General features: G+C 34.9%; 1 protein-coding gene across 5 annotated transcripts in view; it reads right to left on the bottom strand.

Annotated features, from left to right (window-relative positions):
* LOC142321017 (chitooligosaccharidolytic beta-N-acetylglucosaminidase-like) overlaps positions 1 to 16,063 on the bottom strand; it is a 58,588-nt gene extending 42,525 nt beyond the window's left edge. For 2 of the 5 annotated variants that reach the window (XM_075359032.1, XM_075359039.1), the window contains exons 1-2: positions 15,991 to 16,063; positions 6,944 to 7,024 (exon numbers count right to left, since the gene is read on the bottom strand). The gene's annotated coding sequence lies outside the window, so the exon portion shown is untranslated. Of the gene's footprint in view, positions 1 to 221; positions 308 to 6,943; positions 7,025 to 15,990 lie in introns of those variants that run through there. The other 3 variants (XM_075359023.1, XM_075359012.1, XM_075359017.1) reach the window with 3 other exon arrangements.
* Between the last annotated feature and the right edge of the window lie 6,077 nt (positions 16,064 to 22,140).

Here is a 22,140-nt window from a genome sequence, read left to right as displayed (position 1 = left end):
CACCATAATTTTATTTCACTATATAATAAGTCATATTAAATTTAAGTTTGTGTTAAACTGAGTTTAGTTAAATTTGATTTGGAAATATGAATTCTTACATCCAAAAGCTTATGCATTAAAATATATCTTCAATTTTTTTGTTTTAATAAAATAAAATACAAAAAATATATTAATTTCTACTTCCTTTTACTATGAAATGTTAATAAAGCATGAATACTTACTGAGATATGACTTACTTATTTCAAGAAAATACATATAAAATTCCCTCATTAAAACAAATGTAGTATTATGTTCATGAATAATACACTATATGTAATGTGATGAAAATTTTTGGTTACGTCACGTTAATTTGAACAGGTGTAAATTTAATCATTGTGTATCTGAACTTAAAAGTAAATAAAAATCAGCGAACTGAATTCATGAAATAGTATTTTTTAATAACTCAAATTTATTATTGTTTTTACATAAACTACTTTGCTATTTAGTTATGATTGCCATACTAATAAATACTGATAATTTAGGAATTATGAGAATAATTATTATTTCAAAATAGTAATCATTCAATTAAATTCTAATACTAAATACTGTTACTATACATAAACCCTATTTTTACATTTTTAAATTCATTTACTCTTAACCTTAATATTTATTTGTAATATTATATAATAGTGGACTAGGCACTTAATTGGGAAGGTTCTAGGTTCAGATTTAGTATGCTTGTTATTTTTAAAAAAATTATGAAAATCTTAATTGTATTTTTAGCATGTTAAAAAAATGAAAATTATTGGAAATAATAATAATTTTTTTGGGGGGTTGGGGAGAGGTGGATATGCATTTAAGACTGGTGTTCTTATCTAATCCGCCATCAGCAGACTACCAACTAAAACCACCCTCCTTTCTATCAGGACTCGACCTGGAATAGTTTCACATATTACTTCAGGCCGAGTCCTCCGATCCTAGCCTCAGAAGGCCACTACCTAATTTTCTATCCAGGTCGCCCTTCTTGGTCCTGAGAATGCTCCCGGCGAATCAAGCCGCACTCTCACAGCTGCTCAGGTAACGGAGCATCATCGCCGGACGCTGGACGCAGTGCGGTCGGGGAGTGCTTATCCCTCCTCCCGGTGGTGGAAACCGGTTGAGGTGGGCCGATGTAAGCTTGCCAAAGTCTACCCCGAGTCAGTCACTTTGGTCCTTTGCATGGATTATCTCATGGGTAAGAGTATCGGAACCCTTACTGCTAAATGTAGTACGAGCCCTGGGATGTCGGTATAGCGGGTCAGGCAGTACCCGACTCACCGAAGACCGAAGAGTAGTGGAATGATTACAAAATATTTGATGATGAAGAGGAAAATAGAGATTTTGTGAAATTAGTCCAATCGTGATATCACAGAGGTTGCTGGAGGACCAGTTAAGGAGATTAGAAAAACTGCTATAGGATTGTTTGTGGAAACCGTCAACGACGTTCAATCGTCACGGCTACTTAAAACGAGTACGATCAAAGTCTTAGACATTGAGGTTGCACCCCATAGAACGCTGAATACCTCAAAGCGTATTGTCTGTAGAGACTTGAACAGCACAGACGACGAGAGTGTAGAGGAACTTCAAGAACAAGGAATTGTTGCGTGTCGTCACACATGACGCAACGTAGAAGTTTTACCCTTTGCGTCGCATGTCCTTACTTTAAGTAAACTGAAGTACCCAGAAAAAAAAGGCTGGATTTCACAGAATTGGTGTGCGTCCGTTTATCCCGATTCTTTTGGGGAAGTCAGAGATTCGAAGACACAGAGGCACGAGAAAACAAATTTGTGTTTGTAGTGAGCCATTGTATCCTGATGACCCGTGCAAGGATCCACCTGTCTGTGTCAATTGTCACGGGCACGATTCTGCGAATTCTCAGAATTGTCCTATCTATAAGCAAAAAATAGCTGTTCAAAAGGTTAAGACTATACAGAAAGTCAGCTACTTTTGAAGCTAGGAAAATTGTGCTTGGCAGAACGCCAAAGATTACGTCTTATGCACAGGTTGCTGCAGCTCCTGCAGCTTCTTTTAAACCAAGGACGAAATTTCTGAACTGGCACCAGCTCTAGCAAACATGTTCGAACTACCATCATTGACAAATTGAAAAGTCGACCAATTAGAGAAACTAGTCCAAAGCCGACACAGAGAAGAGCAGATATCTGCAAATAAAAAAAAAATTGTTGCATAACCGAGAAATGAGCCTTCAACCAGTCATAAAGGGAAGGAAGGTGAAACTAAACTGCAGAAGTCTGAACGAGATGCACCGTCGGTAAAATTTTAAATAAATGAAATCCTCATACCGGGAATCAGAAAAGCAGACGAGGTAATGACAGTTGGAAAAGAGAGTGATCGACAAGCATCAATGGAGCTGCCGAAAACTTAGAGACCTCTAAAAGGGAGGATGAGCCCTTTAGTCGCCCTAAACATTTTATTGGTGAGTACACCAAGCTTAGACTCTGATCCAATGCTCACCGCACCATCTATGTCGATATTATCCGATGCCAACTGCAAGCCTTCCTGATCTTCTGCGAAGTATCAGAAGTTTCATCTCCTGGAAACAGAGGCTGTCAGGAGGATTGAGAAAAGAACGAAAAAAGGATGATCTAAAGGTAAACCTAGGCGATAGATTGTATCATTGAAGTTTTTTGACGAATTTTCATTATATGATGAGTTTTTAAAAACTACGAATATTTTACACCCTTTTTTTGACAGATATGACATTTCTTTGAAATAGAAGTATGTTTTTAAGTGGCAAGGGCCCCTAAAGTGATGTACACCCTTACATCATTAAGCGGCATAGGGCCCTATACATCCTGTGTTTTTTTTTTTTTTTTGAGTCTGAATATCGTATGACAAATCTATTTCTTTTTTTTGGAGGGGAGGCGAAAAACGCTTCGAGTTATCATCGTTCATCAGTTGTCATCATGATTTGTTCCTAAATTACCTCAATGAGTTATGTTGAGTTCACAATGATAGGCAGAAAATAAATGCACGGTTTTACCAATGGATCATGCTAACTCATCCATTTTATACACATTAAAATTATTTTTAATTCGCGAAACCCTTTGCAATAATTGGACCTTAAATTCATCCTCTTCAAAAATCACTCCTTTTGAACTAATGCTCATTTTGATGTCATTCTTTTCCCAAGACACGGCTGGAATTATTTCCTTTTTACATGAATGATAACCGGCGTTGTCTAAGACAATAATCATATTATCTTCCAGAAGAGGTAATATGTTACTAAACCATTTCTCAAAAGACAATCTCGTTTGGATAGTGTCCTGTAGATTTAGATTCAAAAATCCAGAGACCACCATTGACAAAACCGGTATTTCTGCCGATATGCGTAATTAAGAGATGCCTACCTTTACCCATTGGAGCTTTATTACTGATTAATAAGCCACACGGAAAGGATTCTTTTGACGAATTCACAGCTTTATCTTTCGAAACGAAACATTTCGTGTGGCCTTCGTTGACCCAAGTTTCATCCATACAATATATTCTACGGCCTTCTTGCCTCATTTTCTTATTTCAGTGAGGTAAAATCTTCCCCATATAATGACATCATCTCATGTAAAGTACTGGCATTTTCAAGTAAAGACATGATGTCAAAATAATGGTATAACTCAAGTTGGACAGATATAAATTTAGGAGTACACTACACTCGTGTTCGAGTAAACTAAAAAAACAATGTGTTTTTTTTTGTTTTGTTTTAGGCGGAAAACGTTTGAACGTTATCGTCGCCCGGAAAACAAAATACAAAACATACACTAGAGATTTAGAAATAAAAATGAAATAAAAATAGGATAAAAAACTTAAACTAAATCATTAAACACGGATAACAAAAAAAAATAAAAATGTTTAATGAAATTCATAGCAGTGTATAAAAAGAACAAAAAAAATAAAACTACTAGAAAGTATCTAATATACCAACACTTTGAAGAAATAAAAACACCCGGCCCCAAACTTCTTTGTCATTGTCCAGGATTAGACGAATGTTCCTGGGCAATATAAATTTGGGGCGCAAGGCCGCATAACGCACGCAATCCACTAGAATGTGACGCACAGTTAAGCGGAAGTCGCATCGTATGCATACTAATGTTATGCAAAGTTAACATTATGGTAACTTTAAATAACATTAGAGTAAATAAATAACAGAAACACAAAAATTGAACACGAGAACAAAAGAGTGATCATATGAAAATATAGGATTTTAACAGAACTGAATTAGATTTTAATAGAATAGATCAATCGATTGATTTTGGATGTCGTTAATAAAACTGCTAACATAAGTTCTACTGGTTCAGTGTTCAATGGGATTCGCCAGTATAAATCTACTATGATTTTAATAGGTTTGTATCATTACATAAACGTTTGATTGCATGACTAATTACACGGTGAATATGAGTAATAAATATAGTGTTTATAAATGTATATATATATATATATATATATATATATGGCCGCGTTGTAAATCGGCACTGATACACGGGACGTGACCCAGCAGAATCATGACGAACTGACATAGTCGCAACGTTTGTTTATTCTTCACTCTTTAAGCTAACTGAATACAGGATAGGTAGACTAAACATATAGGTTCTGTCATTAACAACAAAAACGGTATAATTCTGTTTCGATCCATTTGTGTACATACCACTGAGTCAGGGTTTGTCTTAGAGATAAATTGGTAAAATATTTGCTGAAAGACAAAATGGGATTGTTGATATTGTATCGTATATGTTAAGGTCGAAATTAAAATGTATGGGGTTGATTCTCCATGGAGAGTATGAACAGGAATAAGTTGGAAAAATAGAAGGGATGTCAAAATTTAAAAGGTTCAATAAACGCCGGGTACGAACACCGCTAGGTGCTGAATATCGTGGTTGGTCTAAATACCTTTGTAAATGAAGATTCACAACGACTGCGTTAAAAACCGAGTGATTCCTCATCCTTTAAGTCCAGCAGAGTGCCGTATCCCAAAGTGACGGCCACTGCAAACAAAAAATATGCTTGCGACAGGGCTTGATCTAAAGACACCTGTAGCAAGACGAAGGAAAGCGTAATGTACAGCATCCAGCATTTTAAGCACGATATGACGCGCAGAAGATTAGGCGACACAACCATAATCTAAACGGGAAAAAGTAAGGAATAATAGAAACGCAACACATATGATCGATCGGCTCGCCAATTGGTGTTGCTAAGGACTAGCAGAATATCTAGAAGTTTGGTTATATACATCTTTGGAAAAGATCCAAAAAAACCGTGACTGTTTGATGTCTTTGATCCACGTAATACGGCTATCAAAAAACAAACCTAGAAATTTAACGTCAGGAGAGATAGCAATTAGCTCTCCGTTGAGAAAGACTTGGGAAATAAAAGGGTCCCGCAGCGAGGAAAGACTACACGTTTTGTTTTCTCAGGTGAAAAAATAAAGCCGGTGACCTTGGACTAAGCTTCAAGGCGAGATATAGTGTGCAAAATCTCTCAGCTGTGGCCATTAAACGGGACCGTAATATATATAGCAAAATCAGCAACACATAAAGAACATGAAACATGTGTCCGCACACATTAATAATACTGTTGAAGGCTATAGCAAACAAGATGACGCTACCCGACGAAGAATCTCCAAAACAAACACGTAAAGTTCGGTCATTTAAGAAATATCTAATAAAGACAAGCACACTTGAACAGTTCTACACAAGAAAGCAGACTTTCCATTAATTTAATTTTTACATTAAATTCCATTTAATTTTAGCACCATGCGACAAAAGTCGCATGGTGCTAAATCCGGTGAGTATGGCGGATGTGGACAGATAGGAACACTTTTTTCGGCCAAAAACTCGTATATGAGAAGTGAGGTGTGACACGGCGCGTTGTCGTGGTGAAGAAGGAAGTCATTGGTCCATTTTTCTGGTCGCTTTCTTCGTACGTCGTTTCGCAAACGTTGCAGTACACCCTTATAAAATTCGTAATTTAAGTTGTTCCCCTTGGAACGAACTCTGATCGCAGAGTTCGATGCCCTCACTACAAAAAAAATACGAGCATGACCTTGATGTTGGATTGTGACTGACGTACCTTTTTAGGGCGAGGAGATGAACTGGTTTTCCATTGGGAACTCTGCATTTTGGTCTCAGGGTTATAGCCATAGACCCAACTTTCATCTCTAGTTACAATTTTGGCCATGAAGTCCGGATCTGCATGAAGACGACCCTTCAACTCCGTGCAAATTGACACATGATTTTCAAAATCCATGTTGCGCAACAGACACGATAAACACAACCTCACTCTAGCGGCTCTGGCAGCCGACTGGCAAGCTCGAACGTGTTACAACTTGTCCCTGCCTGTCTCAGTTGATCACGTTATTGGACAAATTACAGCATTTGGATGTAGCGTCGGCAGTTGCCGCTATAAAAATTCATTCACCGTATTTTTTTATCACACCTCGTATATATATAATATATATATTGAATTATATATATATATATATATACAAGGAACCCCCATTTTAAGTGAATGGTGTTCCTCATACCTAAAAATGTAAAGAAAATTCATTTTCACCACCCTCTCTCACCATGTGATCAAAATTAATTCCGTACTTTACTTCAAAAAGTCACTAAAAAGTGAAGTAAGTGTGATCCAGAAAAAATGCACAACATAAGAGAAATACAAAATTTACTTTATCACCTTGTCTCATGCTTGTCAGCTTGTCTCCAAACACTAACTACTGTCAAAGTAACTTTTGGTTGAATTAGTATGTGATGAAAGACGTTCTAAATGAGAAAAATTTGAGTTCAAAAATAGAACAGGTATAAGGGAAACGATTTTAACTACCAGATTAATCTGATTAATTAAAATAAAGATTAATGAAAATAATTAATTTAAGAAAAATATGATTAAAATTAACAACAGTGTGCAAACTTACCCAAAATTCGCAGTTGAAGATGTTTCTAGAGTAGTTGAGAAACTTCTTAATAATGAAATTTTCACAGGCGTAGATTAAACACTGAAAAGTAATAAAAGAGGTTTTTATTTATATTTCGGCAGTGTTTCTCAACCTTTGGGGCGCGCCTCCCAAGGGGGGGGGGGTGATAAAAATAAATGGGGGGCAAGCATATCGTAAAGAAAATATTATTAAAAAAAGTATTAATTTACTGACAGGAAAGCAAAACAAAATACATTCTGACGTAACAAAAAATAAAATATAAATTTACACTGATATAATACACTTATAAATAGGTCTGTATCAGAATTGCACAATGTATTAATAATTAACTTATCAATACTAAATTAAAAGCAAGTTTAACAATTATTAGAGACTCCCTTGGGCCCGTCTTACAGAGCAAAGTTTTTCGAAGGAAGGTTTAATATTAAAAATAGACACTCTGCAGTTATTTTTCTATGTTTAGCTGAGATCTATACTTTGTCGCAGAAAATTCGGTTTCGTAAAGGTAGGATATTGAAAATGGTAATAGTGTAGGAAATGTTCTTGTTTTTAGAGCAGAAAACTCATCATCCACCCCTGTCCAAAATTCAGAGTGATTTATTGTTAAATTGACTTTTGATTTCGCCACTTGCTGTGAAGCCTCTGAAGATTTCTTCTTCAGCAGTTCAGAGTTCTTCGGGAATATTTTGTAATGAATCCCTAACCCACTCGTAACTTGCCTACTAAGTTTTCGTCAGTAAGAAAATACTTTTTTTTAATTTTTTGCCAGCATGGCTAAATGATTTTCAATGGTTACAAAAACAACTTTCACATGTTGTTCTTCAGCCTTGTAAGTTTTAACACATTCTTTCACAATTCTAGGTTTTTTGCTTTAAATTTTTGCACCACAGTTCCAATTTTCTACAAAAAGCATTAACTTTATAACTCGTATCCAACATACGTGTATTTGCTAACTGGACTTGAATATTCAAGGTATTTAATTTCTCGAATATGTCGTCGACCAAGTAGCTAAATTCCATCACAAATAAACCATCTCGAAATTTCTCGGCTTCCAGTCGGTTTTCGTCTTCTAGAAAAATAGCGATTTCATCTCTTAATTCATAAACACGTTGCAAAAATTTCCCACGTGATAATCCTCTTGCCACGCAATAAAATAGTAACGCTGACTGAATTTCGTTGTTACGTGTAACACATTTTTAACGGTATGAGTTTAGCATTGTATTGACTCGTTACTTAGACGATGGTTGAGGCATTTACAGTCACAAGTGTTGGTATTAAAATTGAGCTAGATGCGGGGTTCGCGCTTCCGTGGACTCGGTTAGCTAGTTCAAAGGGTCTAAAGCGAAGGCGTTGGCTGAGATAATAATTTTTACTGATGTAAATGTCTGCCGAGGAATTTTCTTCGATGGCATCCCAATTGAGACCTGGCTGATTACTGTGAGATGTAATCAATTAGAGGATCTAAAGACAACATCCGGTAAAGCCCCCCAGGGCTCGGTACGGAGGGGGTGGTATGGCGGCCGGAATCGCCACACGGTGGGTATCTTCCCCTGCGGCGTTGGGATGAACTGCATCCATGTCTTTACAAAGTACAGAAAAGATTCTTGATTTTAGGGGTCTCATTTTTATATAATTTACTACAGTTATAACCGTCATTAGCACAATATTCAGACCAGGACTCATTTGTTTGGAAGCCAGAGCTTCTTTGTGGATCTTGCAATGTGTCCAAACTCACTGTGGAGATTCTTGATTTACAAGTACTTATATACTTTGGAATCTTCCAGATATTGAACGAGCACCATCCAGAGATATTCCGACGCAATTTTTCCACTCTATGTTAGCCTCGTTTATAAAATCATTTAAGATAGGAAATAATGCGAGTGAGTTGCTTTGAATTCTATTGGTGTGCAGAAAAGTAGTTCTTCTACTGCAGACATACCATCACAAAATCGAACATAGGCAATAAAATGAGCATCTTTATTGCTATTTGTTACCTCACCAAGCTGAATTGAAAACAAATTGTGACGCAATTTCCCGAAAAGCTGATGCTGTACATATTCAACTACATCGTCAAACTAAAACTAGATTAAATTAATCTATAAAATAAAATCAACTAAAATGAAAGAAAATTATATAAAATATGACTAAAAACTTAAAAATTAATATCATTAAAAACTTACGACTAATATCACATACAACAGAAAGAAAATCTAAAAACTAAAACTAGATTAAAATTAAATGTTAAAAAATAGGGAAAAAACAATTAAAACTTAAAGCTAATATCATAGATATTGCTAAAAACTTAAAACTAAAATCACAAAAAACTTCATACAACTAATCTCAGTCAGAATCTTTAAAAATAAATATAAAATTTAAAAAAATCCGTAACGGGTGTAAAGGGCCCCTTCACAGATAACAAAGTATGTAAGTTTATAATTAAAATAAAATAATAACAAAAAACATTCGCTCATGAATAAATATTACAAGTACTAGAACTAGGCAGATATATTTCCTGAATCATATTTATACTCCGTAGGAATTTGGTACTTGATTTAACATTTTGTTGTCATTGCCCAGGATACTGCAAATGTTATTTGGTAGCTTAAATTTGTGTTGTAAGGCCGCATAACGTACGCAATCCTCAAGGATGTGGCGCACAGTTAAGCGGCAGTCGCATGTTACGCATAGCAGTGCATTTTCCGCTGGCATTAGGTAGCTGTGAGTGGCTCTCGTATCTCCTATCCGCAATCGACAGAGGACCACTTCCTCACGACGAGTTTTTCTGCATGAAGAGTCCCATGGCAACACAGTGTCTTTAATGTGCCGGAATTTATTATCAACGGTAACCGTCCAATCACCTTTCCACTTTGCTTGTAGAGATTGTTTTACATAATTAATAAAGTCTGAAGTAGCAACACGAGTGGTGAAAGAAGATTGATTACATGCGTCTTTGGCAGCGCAATCTGCACGTTCATTACCCGGAATCCTTACGTGGCTAGGGACCCAGCAGAAACTTACTTGTGTGTTGCGATTATTCAACTCAGATATCACCAATTTGACGACAACAGTATCATTTGGGAGAGGTGTGGATTGCAATTGTTTGGCAAAATTATCTCCAAACATAGCTTCTACAATCTTAATTACAGCTGGAAAAATAAGCACCAATGGTCTGAGGCTTTTTACATCTGGCTATTTTATATGAAATTGTAAGAGGCAAGTAAAGCTTTTTTATTCAAAAAGTTTTTTTAAAAAATGATGTTTGCTTTTCATGTAATTTTAATTTTAATTCGAAGAATTCTCGGGGATTGTTAACGTACTCACTATGAAGCGTTTCCAAATGCCGTTTAAGTTTATTAGGTTTCATGGTGTCTGCTGCCAAAAGTTTTGAGCAAATGACACACAGGGGCCTTTCTTCTTCATTACTTCTAAACCCAAAATTTAAGTATTCTTGAGAATATCTTCTTGATTTTATTTTCGGAACCACGTTCGTCTGTGCACTTGCTGATGCTTCACTATCGTCTTATACTTGCGCCCACTTAAAAATTTATCCATTTTTCTGTATAAATCTACTGCCGTGAATATTTTAATACCGTGAATTGCAATTAACACGCAAAAGCAATACCGTACTTTACTTCACAAAGTCAATAAAAATTGAAGTAAGTGTAATCCAGAAAAATTGCACAAGATAAGGTAAATACAAAGGTATGATAAATTCGATAGGGATAGAAGGATCGACTCGACTGAGACTGGCTGGAATTGAACGAGGTGCAGCATTTAAACACGTTTGCGCAGACGTTCCCAAATGTTCCAGACAAATCGCAACTTCTCGTGAAGCCGCAAGAATGTCCGATATGGTGGACGTAAGACATAGAGCAACAGAGAGGCATTGATTCTGGTTTTGTCAATGCAGTGTTGCCAAATATCAATAAATTTACTTATTACTGGTAATTTGTAAGGTTTATAATTTAAGTCGTATTGTAGCTTTAGTGTCAAAATACATTATTATTATTATCATCATCATTATATACATTGTTATTGCATGAGAGGGGGGAGCGCAATGAAAATTATGACTGAAAATTGGGTCGCAAATACTGAAAGGTTGAGAAACGCTGTATTACGGATATGTTTACTCATTTGTGTAATGAATTTTTTAGACTGGACTTTTTCCTATAGTTTAAAATAACTGAAATAAAAATATCTATAAGAAGGAGGAATCATACAATGCTCAGAACTGCAGGTCTACAAGGTGCGACAATAAAGTAATGAGACTGATGTGAAAAAAAATGTTGCTTACCGTTTTAGTCATGTTTAGTGTTGTCTCCTTCAAAGTAGTTCCCCTCTGATTGCACACACTTATTCCAGCGCTTCTGCCATTGATGGTAACATTTCTGGAACTCATCTTCTGTAATATCCTACAAGACCCTCGTCACAGCTTTTTGGACATCTTGTGTTGTTTGAAAATGGTGTCCCTTGACCGCCATTTTGACTCTTGGAAATAGAAAAAAGTCGCACGGAGCGATATCTGGTAAATAAGGTGGCTGTGGTAGTACTGAAATTTGTTTTGAGGTTAAAAATTGCTGTACTGACAGAGCAGTATGGGATGGCGCATTATCGTGATGCAGAATCCAATTATCAGCAATGTTGGCACGGACACGAAGAACTCGTTTATGAAGTCTTTCTAAAATTTCTTTGTAGAAATATTGGTTAACTGTTTGTCCAGGAGGCACCCACTCTTTATGAACAATTCCCTTGGAATCGAAGAAGCACACAAGCATGCATTTCACTTTTGACTTTGACATGCGAGCTTTTTTTGGTCTGGGTGATCCCTTTGAGGACCATTGCGAACTTTGGCGTTTTGTCTCTGGATCGTATTGAAAAGAACCAACCTTCATCACCAGTGATAACACGGCTCAACAAATCTGGATTGATTTCCGTTTGCTCTAACAGATCGGCTGCCACATTTTTCCGTGTTTCTTGCTGTTGTGTGAGATTTTTGGGGACCATTTTTGCACAAATCTTTCTCATACCAAGATCTTCAGTTAATATTAGACGAACCGTTTCTCGATTGATGTTGAGTTCTTCTGCAATTATTTTCACGGATAATCTTCGATCAGATCGTACGATTTCACGCACCCTGGTCAAGTTGACATCTGTCCGTGAGGTTGATGGTCGTCCACTGCGGTCTTCATCTTCAACATTCGTTCTCCCTTCACTAAAAATTTTATGCCACCGAAAAACTTGAGCTCTTAACATAACCTCCTCTCAAAAGCCTTCTGAAGCTTACCATAAGTTGTCGTCGCGTTTTCACCCGATTTAACACAAAAAGAAATGGCATACCGTTGCGCAATATTTTGCGGTTTCATTTCTGTGACGAGAGACACAAACATGTGTTCACTTATTACAGCACAACTCACGACTGAGCAGTTGCATCAATGTGCCGCTTGGACTAGAAGTAGCTTACAGACCAAGGTCAAAGATGGTGTGCCTACGCAAGCTGCAGGGTTGCCACATCTTGCAAAGAAAAATCAGTCTCATTACTTTATTGTCGCACCTCGTATATCCCTGCTGTCATCAATTTAAAAAAAATGTTTGAAAGACTGACCAGCGACTGACTGTTTATTGAACCACACTAGTGATTCACTAAAAAGTTTTCCGAAATTTAAATGCACGATATATTACTATTAATGAGTTACTATGATTTCATAATCATGGGATGTTTTAGATTATGGTATTGCTTTCTGGTGGCATCAATATCAATAAATCACATTATTTAAATAAATGGGAAATCATAGAAAATATTCAAAAACTGGATTATAAATGCATATAAAAACATATAAGTACGTTGAAATCAATACCAGTTAGTTAGATATAGAAAAAAATAGTATACCTATATAAAAAAAAAATAAAATAATTAGCAATAAATTAAAAAATCTGCTGTAAAGATCATAAGATTTCCTTGTACGTCTATTAAATTACATATACACATTTTTTTTAATGAAATGTACGTAAAAGTTTATTTCATTAATAACTTCTGATATTTTTTCATATATTTTTTTTTATTGTTATTATTGAATTATTTATTGTAAAAGATTTTTTACAATCAAAAGTTAATATGGTTTTATATAAGTTAATTGGTTTATTAATAAACCAATATATTTTTTAAAAATAGTTGGATTTGAACCGATGTGCCTTCACCTTGTAAGATCCAAATACTTCATTAATTAAAATTTTATTTGGCTAAAACTCTGGAACCAATGAAAATAAGTACCATTTATGATATATGGTTGAAAAGCTCTCAATGAGGGCTTATTACTGCAGTTAAGAGAAAGTTCAAAATAAAATTTTTTTTTGGATTTTGGGTTTTTTTGGACACTTTCGGTCCAGTCGATTGCAATCAAAAGGAGAGGTGCACAATTAGATGTTACAACAGTCCTAAATCCAAAATGTCAACATCCTACGGCTAATAGTTTTTGAGTTATCCGAAATACACATGTACATACGTACGTACGTACACACGTCACGCCGAAACTAGTCAAAATGGATATTTCCGTTGAAATCTGAAAACCGAGATTTTTTGCGATAACAATACTTTACTTCGTACAAGGAACTAAAAATCAGTAATAATAAAAACTTGAAAAAGAATTTAACATTATTTACAGAATATTTCAAGTTAAAAATCCATACCAAAAATTGTCGTTTTAGGCATTCAAGACCACCAAAAACATAAAGATTGCTTTAAACTTCTAAATCAATAAAATCTCAACTTAGAATGCCCTCTATAAACTAATGACATCTTGTTTAGGTTTGCGTAAGATAAAATTTATCTCAAGAAATAAAAATTTATTTCAAACAAATATCCCCTCCTGTGAAAAAATATAACGGAGGGAATAACAATTTAATGTTCTTATGATAAAAATTATCGTAAATTTTAAAAAGAAATGTTAATTTTGCCCGCTTTCATTACTCAAAATTGAAGTTTCTACATATTTAATGATAAGTAAGGTGTCCAGTTATGCAATTCTGTTTATTCATGACAATTTAAAAAAAATATTGTTTCTAAAACAGATTTCGTTGCCAGAAAGCAAACATAAAACTAATTAAACGAAGACCAAATAAAAACAAAAATCAGAATTAAATAAAGACAAACTAATTTTCTGGCTGATCTTTAAATTTCAAAAATTCATAATGAGAACTATATTTAATTATTCATAAAGATGTGTACAGCTGTTCCGAAATTGTGGAATACTCCCATTATCACGCAAATGCTTGTTAGAGCTAGCAGTACGTGCTTATTCCCGTAATGATAAATGGGATTAAGTTTAGATTCAGACCAATGTCTGTTTATACCTATTTTCTTTTTCTTTTAAAAAGAAAGGATTAGTCATTTTTCTCTTTTGTTTGAATGGGATCCATCACACATGATTAGGAGAATATTTACTAAGTTATCTCAGTACACACGTGTATATGCGCAATATATAATTTATTTTGAAATTTTATGGTTTAATGTTACTCTTATTTTGCTTTGAATAATCTTTTTTTTTAATTGGTATAATTTTGTTTTTTTAAACTTTTATGGTTTATTTTTTTGTTTTAATTAATTTTTTTGTTTATTTTTTATATTTTCTATTGTTTACTATGTATTGATATTCGTTGCTATCTGGTAAACAAACAAAAAAAATTAAATAAATAAATCTTTGGACAGTGATCAAAGTAATCTAAAATAGTTTATTTGTTTGTTTAAAAGTTATTTGTTTTGAATTTGTATATTGCAAGAAAGTATTTGTTAATTTGGTGTAGAATAAACTGTTTAAAATTTTGTGGAAGATCATAAAGAAATTTTATAAAAAATTAAATTCCTCTATTAAATTCGAAAATCAGGAAACCCAAACTCCACTACTGAAACAGAGACATGTTAAATTCCTTTTTCTTTTGAACTTATTTATATAGAAGATGAAGTGGCAATAAAAATATGAAAGTGAAGAAGCAATTCAAGGAGAAAAAATAAAAATATTAGATTCACAAATGGTAATTGTTATATATATTTGTAGAAACTAAAAATGAGTTTAAAAAAATACTAAATGGTACAAATCCGTTGATAAGAGAGAACTTAATTTTGAAAATAAATAAGAATAAAAAAAGATATTATGAAGAGTAACAGAAAGAAAGATAATGATGTATTAAATATAGTTACTTGTAAACATAATATAATACACCTGTTAATTCTCTGAGTTGGGAGGTATATCTATTAAGTCCTAATTTTGTTATTTAGGCAGTATGATTTTAAAGGTTGAACAATACGAGAAGCTGTTAAAAGCAGGTTATACAAAGAAAGAAATTTTTTCTGCAGAAAATTAAACAAAGGCTTTGTAATTCATAAGAAATTTAAAAAAATAATTGAATGGGTAATGTACTTTTGTGTGGCAATAAAACAGGAATAATAGCAGTATCTTGGATAAGATAATAAATTACATTAGATTATAAGTTGATGGTTCCATAGTACCTGTAATATCTTAGGGAGCTGCATCCTCAAAATTTGAAGAATGTGAAATAAGAATGATGCCAGTCATATTTAATGTCTATGCAAAAAATGAAGCCTGTGGTAAATTTTTCTAACAAAAGAATTTAGTTGTGGGATGTAAATTTTTTATTACTTTCCAATGACAAGGTTAGGATATATAAAGCAACTAATTAAAGTTGTAGAATATAACTAACATGTCAAATTTCTCTTTTAGATAATAATCTTAAGAAGCTAGAAATGTAAAATGAAAATTTTTCAGAGAAATTAAAATATTAATGTGGAATATAGAGGATTAACCAGACATATTTAACATCATTAAATATGTGGATTAAACAGACAGAGGACTGATGAAAAATTCAATGAAAATATTATCAGCTGATGTGAAACAGAAATGTTGAAGCAGAATTTGGTAATAAGTTTGCTGTTCTTAGAAAAACATTTACATATACAATCTGATTTATGTTTTAATGTTCAATGATGTAAAACAAAATTTTTTATCCACACATACCTGTTTGTTAAAATCTATAAATCCATAAAAAAAGCTTTTGTTCAAATATTTTGAAATATTATAAGTTAAGAGACTGGTGTTTGAAAACTTTAACACTCAATTTCTATTCTGTGCTATTGTATCAGTATTAACATAAAATATAATTTTGTTCTGAATATTCATGAGGTGCACTAAAAATATTTTAGCTCATTGTTGCTATCTGGCTTAACGAGATAGATTCTTTACATATGGTAACTATTGAAACAAATGTAACAAACTTTGTTTTGCTTCTTTTCCATTAATTTTTTCTGTTTAGTAGCATTGAATAAGTGTATGTTATTTATTTATCTTAACTGTCAATACTAAAGACTTGTAGTGAAAAAAAAACATTGTGTCAATTTAAAATTTTCTTTGTAACATTTAATTCCATTAAATAATATAACATTCATTACAAAAAAGTAAAGAACATCATCCAGTAATGCTGGAGTCCAAGTCTGAAGATTTAAACTTAGATGTTGATACAATTATGAGTAACAACCATAACTGTTGTTACAATTACAACAGTTACTCTTTGATAATATTTACCATTATGTAATTAGAAAGATTAGCAAATCGTAAAACCATTTTAGCACTCATTTTTTTTTTTTTTTTTTTTTTAATATTTTATAACCACAGGATCACTTTAGTCAGTCCATTATCCAAGTCTCTTTGAAGGGACTGTTCGAGCTCTGTCCTCCCAGAACTTTTTCATACGTTCCGATCTCCATGCCCTTTCTGATGTTGAAAATGTTTGTGTTGTGAGTCCTTTCTTGCAAGTGTTTTTGTCCTTGATTTTTTTGTTTAATTTTAAAGTGTTTGTGATGACTTCTGGTATAAGGCCAATTTCCTTCAAATCCTCTCTTATTTCTCTGATCCATCTACATTCCGTCTTGGAGTTTTTCGAATTGAGATTGTACTGTACTACCTGTTTCAGAAGTCTTGAACCTTGCATCCCCATGATATGTTGAAAGAATCCTAGTCTCCTCTTGCGCATGATACTGATGATGGGTTATAATTCTTTGTACATGACTTTGTTGGGCACAATCCAGCACTGCCCATCTTTCTGGTTCTTTTTATTGATGCAGGTTCTTCCAATTCATCTTCTGATTTTCTGGAGTCTATCTGTCTTTGATTGTTCATTCAGGTGGAAGAGTGTTTCTGCTGCACAAGTAGCTTCTGGTTTTATAACTGTGTTGTAGTGTCTTATTTTTGCATTTATTGATGGCATTTTTTATTGAAAGTGTACCAGGTTAATTTTTGAGCTTAAGTTAGTTTGTTTCTACTTATTTGGATTGAGCTTTTTTCATTTAGGGTGTTTGTTATTATTTCTATGAGGTATTTAAATTGGGTTACTATTTTGACAATTACAATTTATGTTTATTGCTTTTAATCGTGTTGTTTTTTGAGCATAATTTCTGTCTTTTCAAATTATATTTTGAGGCAAATTTTATTTGTATTGTTTTAAGTTCTAATATCTGTGTATCTGTGTTTTAGCATTGTCGATGTCGTTTGCTAGCAGTGCCCAGTTGTCAGAGAAACCAAGGCAGTTTGTTTTGATTTTCTGGTCTATTTTTATTTTTGGAGGCATTTTTTGAGTTCCTCCCTCATTATCACTTCCACAGCAAAGTTGGATATAGTGGTGAGAGTCATCGCTTTGGCGCAGTCCTTTTTTGATCTCAAATGGTTCTGAGAGTTCCCCTCTGAATTTCACTTTTGACTAGTGTTTGTGAGGGTCAGTTTTATGATGTTTATTGATTTGGGATGTAGTCCAAGGTGTCTTAGAATTTTTAGTAGAGATTCTGTGTGGACGCAATCATATGCTTTCTTGAAATCTACAAATATTATCACAATGTCTACTTCTTTTTCTGTTGTAATCCATTATAAGCTTGAGACTCATAATCTGGTCTGGAGAGCTCCTTCAGGGTCTGAAACCTTTCTGGTATTCTCCTAGATCATTTTCGAATTGTAAACCGTTCCTCTGCTGGGAATGTTTCTTGAAAGAATATTGTATGTTTTGTCTAGGAGTGAGATTCCCCTGTAGTTATTAGGGTCTGTTTTGTCCACTTTTTTGTGAAGCAGGTGGATGAGGACTACATCCAGTGTTCTAGTACTTCTTTGATCCAAATGTTGACAAGCTGTTGATGAAGGACTATTTTTGCTGGTCTTCCTGCATGTTTCCAGATCTCTACGAAGGTCTGATCTTCTCCTGTTGCTTTCCAATTCTTCATGATGCACCAAATCAGGTGATCCTGACACTCAAGTGATCCACCCACACCAAAAGGATCTGTTTCGAAATTATTGGAATAATTTATAGAAGTATAGAACAAAGAGTAGAAGCTGTAAATTAAATAAGGACAAGTACGGTTTGAAAAGAATCACTGGAACAAAAAAGCAGTTTTATTATTTAGATTAATTTTGTAAGGAGGCTAAGAAAACAAAACTATTCAGATATATTGAAAAAGTATTTCATAATTTTTGAATGATAGAAAATCCTTTTTGTGAAATTAAAAAAAAATAAGAATTAAAATATAGAAAAAGAAAAATTATTTATGATTTTTATGAGAATCTGGTAATTATAATAAAGAATAGAAAATGGAGAAAAAAAATTGTAAACAGAAAGGAGTAAAAGATTGATTGATTGATTGATTGCAGTACGACGTGCATGATCCTCATACTTTCCTAGATTAGGATTTCTAAAGACCGAGTCAAGAGCCGGGTGATTTGGCTGTCCTCTGAGACGAGCAAAATAAGATAATAAAAGCGGGTCTCGTCTATCCCAAAGTGATGGTTCACCACAGTCTACAAGTAAGCTTGCGACAGGACTTGACCTAAACGCGCCTGTGGCAAGCCGAAGGAAAGCATGATGTACACTATCCAGCATTTTAAGCAGGAATTGACGAGCTGAAGAGTAGGCGACACAACCATAATCTAAACGGGAGCGAACAAAGGAATAGTAAAAACGTATCATACATGACCTATCGGCTCCCCAGTTGGTGTTAGAAGGACTCGCATCATATCTAGAAGTTTGGAACATTTTGTTTTCAATTCCTTTAAATGTTTGATCCACGTAAAACGGCTATCAAAAAATAAACCTAAAAACTTGACGAAAGTAGAGATAGTAATAGTCTCACCGTTCAGAAATATTTACGGAATAGAAGGGTTTCGTAGCCGAGAAAAAACTACACATTTTGTTTTTTCGGATGAAAAAGTGAAACCAGTAATCCTGGACCAAGCTTCAAGGTGAGATATAGTGTTCTGCAGTAGTCTCTCTGCTGTAGGTGTTGAACGGCTTGCAATATAGATAGCAAAGTCGTCAGCAAATAGAGAACATGAGACAGGAGCCTGCACACATTTGGTAATATCGTTTATGGTTACAGAAAATAAGGTGGCACTTAATACACTACGTTGGGCCACTCCATTCTCCAAGATGACACTATCTGAGAGCGAATCATCTACACGAATACGAGCCGTTCGGTGATTTAAGAATCCCCGGATAAAAGCAAGCATATTGCCCTTGATTCCATATTCTTTGAGAGTGTTAAGAATGCCACGTCGCCAGGCTGTGTCATACGCCTTTTTTATATCGAAGAAGATAGCGACGAGGTACTGCCGATTTAGGAAAGCGTTTTGTATGGCTGTTTCTAGTGACACTAAATGGTCAATAGAAGATCGTCCTTGTCGAAAACCACACTGTTCTGGAGATAGAAAGCCATGTTTCTCCAAGTACCATGTAAGTCTGCGATTTACCATTCTCTCCATTATTTTACACAAAACGCTTGTTAATGAAATAGGACGGTAGCTTGAGGGGTTCGTTTGGTCTTTACCAGGTTTTAGTACTGGTATAATAAATGCTTCTGACCAGCCGGGTGGGAAGACTTGTTCGGAGAATAAACCGTTGAAAATATTCAAAAGTTGTTGTAGTGCCGAATTAGGAAGGTGTGAAAGCATGGAAAGGCGAATGTTGTCCGGTCCTGGGGAAGTGTCCCGTGAATTTTTAAGTGCATGTAACAATTCTTTAAATACGAACGAAGTGTTTAATTCACCAACCGAATCACCAATGTTTAACGATAATACTTCTATTTGTATCTTGTAACGTTGAAAATCGTTATTATATGATGAGGTAAGAGACACCGAGTGGAAAGATTTTGCTAGACTATTTGCCACTTCCGAGGATGATGAAAGGAGTTCTCCTTCATCAATAAGACCAAGAATAGATTGTTTCGGTGATCCGAAAATTGCACGAATTTTCTTCCATACAGTAGACGTGGGAGTAGTGCGTGAGATAGTGCTCACGTATTTCGTCCATGAATCCCTCTTAGCGTACAAGAATACTCGACGGCACACCGCTCTAGCCCTGCGGTATAGATTTAGATGTTCTGTTGTAGGCCTACGATTAAATTTTCGTAGTGCCTGTCGTCGATTCCTAATAGCATATTTGCAATCATCGTTCCACCATGGAACGAAAGGACGTCTAGGATTACCTGATGTTTGTGGGATATATCTGTTGGCATTCTCAAGTATCATTGACGTAAAAGAAGAATATTGGTCGAGGATGTTCGCATCATCGTCATACTGAGATTGGAATGCTTTATGGTATCCGTTCCAATCTGCCTTTTCAACAATCCATCTCCGTGGCCTTCTTTTAATCTCGCAGTCTACACCGAAACCAATAAAAATTGGTCTATGATCACTGCCGTGAAAGTCATCACAATCAATAATACTAACCATCTTGGGATTAATTATAGGATCAGAAATTTTGGTCCCACGAGTGCGCAGAGCGCACGCGTACTGGAGCTAGAGCTAAATACAACTGGGTTCGCCCTGGTGCCCAGAGGACATCGTTCGAGACTCACTACGTAGAGCCATTCACCTATCGGCACGATTTGTTTCCACCTTGGGTTACGGTTGCGTTTCGTAAGATGTCGCAACACCACCGAGTGTAAATGTAAGAAATGTCAGTGTAGGTTGTTGTGTAATTGTGTATGTGTGTATGTTGTAATTTATGTAGTGTTCTTGGTGTAGTATATGTGTATAATGTAAAGTGTTCCGCAGCTCATTGTATAGTGGAAAGGAAAGCTGCGGAGGCTAGGCCCGTGGGGACGCCAACCCCCAAAGTCTTAAAGAATAAGACTCCCCGTCGGGGAAAATAATATGTTGTATACGTGACTGGATACACATAGACGAGGTAACGTATAGGCTTTTAATAATCGTTTTTTTCTGTTCGAGGTCAAGAGGTCGCTATCGATCACGTGGCTTGGGTGTGGTACTTTGTGCGCGTGTGAAAATTGCCGTGTTTCTATTGGTCGAGATGACGTAATCGTTTTTTCCTGTTCAAACATGTTCGAGGTCACGTGGCTTTGGTGTGGTACTTTGTGGGCGTGTGAACAATTAAATGATAACTGCCGTGTTTCTATTGGTCGAGATGACGGCAATGTGTGAGTGGTGGGAAGAAGAGATACATATAAAGCGTTATTATATATACTGTTTAACTCATTCACTTGCATCTCATGGGCTGTATCTCGTTGTGTTCACTTGCTTGTTGTATCTCGCTACTATACTTTAAAATGGCAGAAGGTTTCGTTACTAGATTAAACAATATAACGGCGGCGTCAAATGTTATAACAAAACGTGTCGGTGATTTGGTAATCGGGGAAAAATATAAAATTAAATCTATGGATTTAACAGTCACAAAGTTTGGGAAGGCCGTTTTGTGTATGCTGGAGTGTGAGGGCGAGGTATGTACAGTGTTTTTACCAAAGAGATTTGTCAAAGCGATGACCGAAGAGGTGATGAAGAAGGTAGTGGAGATGCAATTAGATTTGATATATAAAGGTAATGTAGGAAAAACATACGATCTAGTTTTCGAATAGACTACAGTAACAATTTAAAAAAGTCCTTTTCAGGATTACGTCATATTACAGATACAACACATAAACACATAAATACAAAAAACAAAAACACTTTAAACCCCCATACAATAATAATTATTATTATATGTACGGTTCCAAGGCCCGTGACATGATCCGATATTAGATTTATCTACTATCTGATTATGTTACAAATGGTGAGGAAAGTGTTAACATAATTCACATTACACATTCAACACAAAAGAGATGACGGCAATGTGTGAGT

This window comes from Lycorma delicatula, chromosome 1 (assembly GCF_047948215.1).
Source record: "Lycorma delicatula isolate Av1 chromosome 1, ASM4794821v1, whole genome shotgun sequence".
Taxonomy (NCBI): domain Eukaryota; kingdom Metazoa; phylum Arthropoda; class Insecta; order Hemiptera; family Fulgoridae; genus Lycorma; species Lycorma delicatula.
The sequence above is the reverse complement of the archived record's forward strand: the minus strand, read 5'-3'. Positions and strand labels throughout refer to the sequence as shown.